The sequence below is a fragment of the Sylvia atricapilla genome, chromosome 16, assembly GCF_009819655.1.
Source record: "Sylvia atricapilla isolate bSylAtr1 chromosome 16, bSylAtr1.pri, whole genome shotgun sequence".
NCBI classification, from domain to species: domain Eukaryota; kingdom Metazoa; phylum Chordata; class Aves; order Passeriformes; family Sylviidae; genus Sylvia; species Sylvia atricapilla.
In genome coordinates, this window is record NC_089155.1 from 4,753,509 (window position 1) to 4,757,777 (window position 4,269).

The following is a 4,269-nucleotide window of genomic DNA, read 5'->3' on the forward strand; positions in this document are numbered from 1 at the left end:
AACCCAGCACTTAAACAAATCCAAACAGGCCAAAAGCCACTTTCCTTTTAGGACCCTTTTTACCACTATCTTTTGTTTTCAAAAGGCAATGGTCTAAACTTAGAAGGAGAGATTTAGATCAAATGTTAGGAAACAGTTCTCCCATGTGAGGGTGGGGAGGCCCTGGCACAGGTTGCTCAGAGAAGCTGTGGCAGCCCAGGCTGGATGGGTCTTGGAGCAACCTGATCTATAGGGTGACATCCCTGCCCATGGCAAAGGGTTGGAACAAGACAATCTTTAAGGTCCCTTCCAACACAAACCATTCTGCTATTTTTTCTATAAAATAAAAATAAAATTAAAAAAAAAAAAAGAAACAACAACAAAACCCCACAAAAAACCCCAACAAACGAACAAACAAACAAACAACCTCACCCCCCCAAAAAAAAAACCCTGAAAAAACCCACCCCCCAGAAAAAGCCCAAAACCAGGACAAAACTGCATCATCACAGAAGATGTGTATATTCATTAAAAGAATGACTAAAAAAAAAAAAAGAAAAGAGTATGCTGAGCAGTTTTCCAACCCAGTTTTGCCTTTGAGTGGACTGACTGAGTTTCTGCAATGCCGAGGTCACTATGCACTGATTGGGGTGTGCAGGGCTGTGCCCTCTGCCCGTGACAATGGACAAGTGGACACTGGAAAGGCTTCAGTTGCTGCTCTCCAGGGCAGCTCTCCAGACTCTGGACTTCCCCTGGCCTCTGTGCCAGGTCTCAGATGCTGGGACACTCTCTCCTTTGGTGCCTGCAGTGCACTTGAGGCAGTGAACTCTGTGGTGCAGCTGCCCTAAAACCACAGGGCCAGCCGTGACCTTTTGAACTTGAGGTCCATGATTTTTTCTTAGACTCCCAACCCTGCAGGTGTTATCCCTGCAATTCCCTGGGAGCAGCTGTGTGCAGGTGATTCTCTCTGAAATAGCATGGGAAAGACGCAAGTGTAGACAAAATAATAAATACACCTGTATAGGCCTCGCTTTCCTTGCAGACAGGAGATGTTTTGGGGACCTAGGTCAGAGTTATCTGATATGTCCCAGATCCCCTCTCCCAGCACTCATCACCTTCTCTAAGTGATGATGTTTATCTGCCTTTCTTTTCCCAGGACAGGTATCTTTGATCTCATCTGGTCTCACTGTTAAACACTCTCTCTTGCAATGAAAGCGTGAGCTTCTGATCCTCTCTAATCCCAAAACATCCTGTGTGATTGTGTCCCTCGACTTCCTTCATCCTACCAGCAATACTTGAAGTTATTAAAAAAAAAAAAACAAAAAAAACCCAAAAAACACACCTAAGTAAGAAAGTCTACATTGCAGCAAACCTGCTCTTTATGGGAAAAAAAAAATATCTTGAACTCAGCCAGCTGCAGCATTCTCTCCCGAGAGCTGAGTGCAGAAAGCAGCAGTAGCCATGGTGCAAACTCAGACGCCTTCCTCTGTGGGTCTTCTGCTCTGCCCATGCTGATATTTACAGCCTTAAAGAGGACAAATATAGTTAATGAGAATTGGTCAACACTTCTGCAAATTACTCACGTGCTGCTAAGGATAACATTCAAAGTTTAAAAATAATCAAGGAAAAGGGTTTTTGTCATGTTAGGTTTCAATTTGCTGCAATTATTTTTTTTGTCTTTACTATCTGCTGTTTTCCTCTATAAGCATTATCTATTCAAGACAGAACAGATTAAAGCTAATTGTTAGGCCCCTCTGTTTTTTCCTTCTTACTGTTTTATCTCCTAAGCAACTTTATTTGGTACAAGACAAATAATCTGAATTCCTGAAGTCAGAAACAAGGAGTGGGAGTCCGGGAAAGTGGCTGCTGATCTAATGCAGTTTTTTTTTTGCAAGTGTGGTTATGGTCAGAAACTCTAAATATGGCACCATGTTACTGTACACGCAGTGACTGCACCCTGTGTGTCAGGGGCTGAGTCACAGCAGTGTAGTTTACTGACAAAAACATGTTTTACTACTCTTGGTGCTGAGGAGTCAATAGAGATGGAGTGAAAGTGTCGAGCTGGTTGCATGGTCACCAGCTGAATCACAGAATGATGGGAAGCTTTGGCCTGGAAGGGATCTTAAAGACCTTCTCTTCCCACCCCCTGCCGTGGCAGGGACACCTTCCACTGGGCCAGGCTTGCAATGTTTTGGTGCCTGCCCAGGTTTTGCTGGTGCTGAGAGGGGTGGAAGCAGCAGAAAGGACACGATTGGGATGAAGTGGATGTTGAGATGTTGGTTTGCTTGTCTGGGATGAAGAAGCTGTGGAGAAGGGATCACTGCCTTGGTAGGGGCTGCATGAGGGGGCACAGTCAGGAGGGCTGTGGTGCCCCTGGCCATGATTCTCCTTCTGGGAGTGTTCTGGAAAAGTTTTCTTTCCAAAACCCTGAAGAACAGAAGTGTCTTTCCAAGCCTTCACAGAACAGAATTGTCACCTTATGGTTCCCTCACCCCCTACTGCAGGAGAGGCACCCTACACCAGCAAATTAACCAGCAAATGTTTGATTTTTTTCAACTTTTGAAATTAATTGGCTTGATCTGAATGTTAATGACAGAATCTACATTAATACAATATCTTTTTCTTTAAACAAAGCCCCCCTTTTTTAATCTTTTCAGTAAGTATCCACCCAGGAGCTCAGCTGGCATTCCCATACTCTCCACACTCGTCCTAACCTTTAGTATTGACTGACTCATGCAGTATGCATCTGCAAGAGTTATTAATGGAAAGTATTAAAGAAATTTAGTTTAATATTTGGTAAATAGGAGGTGTCTTTTCTTTGTGCTTGAATTCGTGTTTCAAATGTCTGTTTGTGTTATTTATACTAATATATTTCATAGGCTGCTTAATAATAGTAGCAATTAAGATTATAACAATAAATACTAATAATACTGAGCTCTTCTGCTTTTCATCTAAGGAGGTCAAGACTCAAGGGTGTACCTCTGGGGCTGGTGTAATGTAGATCTGATCTCCTCCTGCTATTTCTTTTTGTGAAAAGTTAGGAATATCATGTGAAGATCAGATTGCCTCTATTTTGGCCTCTGGAATGTCTCTTAGGCGTTATAAATGCCAGTAAGAAACATAAAATTGGAAAGAAAACAAGCACCAGGACATTGAAAAATATAACCGCAAATACTGACCTATTTGGGATTTTTTTCTGATTTAGCAGAATGCTGTTAATACTGTAATTAAAGCTATTTTGTAGCCTGGGGGCTTGAGCACCTGGCTCTTATTAGAGCTGGGTCCATAGTTTGTGGTAAAAAAAAAGCCAAGAGGACAAGAGAGGAGATGGCCCAAAGGAGAACACAAGAGGGCACAGTGGCACCTGTGGTGCACTTTTTGTTCTCTGCCTTTTTGAATTGTTGAGGGCAGGGTGATCTCAGAGCTCTGTTTACATGACATAAATAATTACCGTAACAGGGTTCATTAGTGGGAACAGTAAAAATTTAATTTTGTCAACTTAGAGTGGATTATTTACTAGAATTTTTTTTTTCTTTTTTGTTTGGTGGTGGCTCAAAGATAGATGTGATGACTGTGTCATATAAGGTCAATATGGCAATAAGCCCCACTGCAAGTTTGACAGAATTAATGTGGGCATCCAGGAAGAATGTACTGATTGTATTAGATAAGGTACAAAATGCACATTCCAGGCAGGTGTTTCTGCACTTTCCTCATCAATTCCACTGTTCTTGTATTGTGCTGATGGAAACGAATTCTGTGATTTCAGAAACAAAGGACGCTGATGCTGCTTTTCATCTTCTGCCCAAGGAGAACAAATGTTTGTGCAAACCTTTTTTCATGTGGCTGCCCAGAAATGACCCAAGTGAAGCCAAGGAGCTGAACATTAAGCAACCTCCCCCTGGTGATGCTGCTGAAACGAGAGGTCAGTGGTGAAAACTTTCTTCTGGAGGCGTTAATGGTGTAAATAGATATTTGTAAAGAAGTGGCACAGAAATAAGCAGGACCCTATCTCACGTTAGGTTGATGTTCAGAGGTCACAGTTGTCCTTCGATGTCTCGGTGGGGCAAACAACCTCCCTGTGCCACAGTCACCTGTCTGGGTGGGCGTTGTGGAGGGAGAGCTGGGGGAATAAGCCCAGCAAAGGGTTGCAAACAGCCTTTTTTGGGTTTTTAGTCACTGTTGCTGACACTCACAGGAGGTTACAGCCTGGGCCTTTACAATGGGAATTGTGGCTGAAACCTCTGAAGGCTATAATCCACGACATGACATTATTTCACAATTACAAATGAACAT

The 4,269-nt window shown here is 42.7% G+C and overlaps 1 long non-coding RNA gene across 1 annotated transcript; it reads left to right on the top strand.

Annotated features, from left to right (window-relative positions):
• The first annotated feature begins 3,319 nt into the window (after positions 1 to 3,319).
• LOC136368286 (uncharacterized) lies at positions 3,320 to 3,931 on the top strand. Its single transcript, XR_010744822.1, has 3 exons — positions 3,320 to 3,428; positions 3,535 to 3,645; positions 3,743 to 3,931. It is a non-coding gene; the product is annotated as an uncharacterized lncRNA (long non-coding RNA).
• The last annotated feature ends 338 nt before the right edge of the window (positions 3,932 to 4,269 follow it).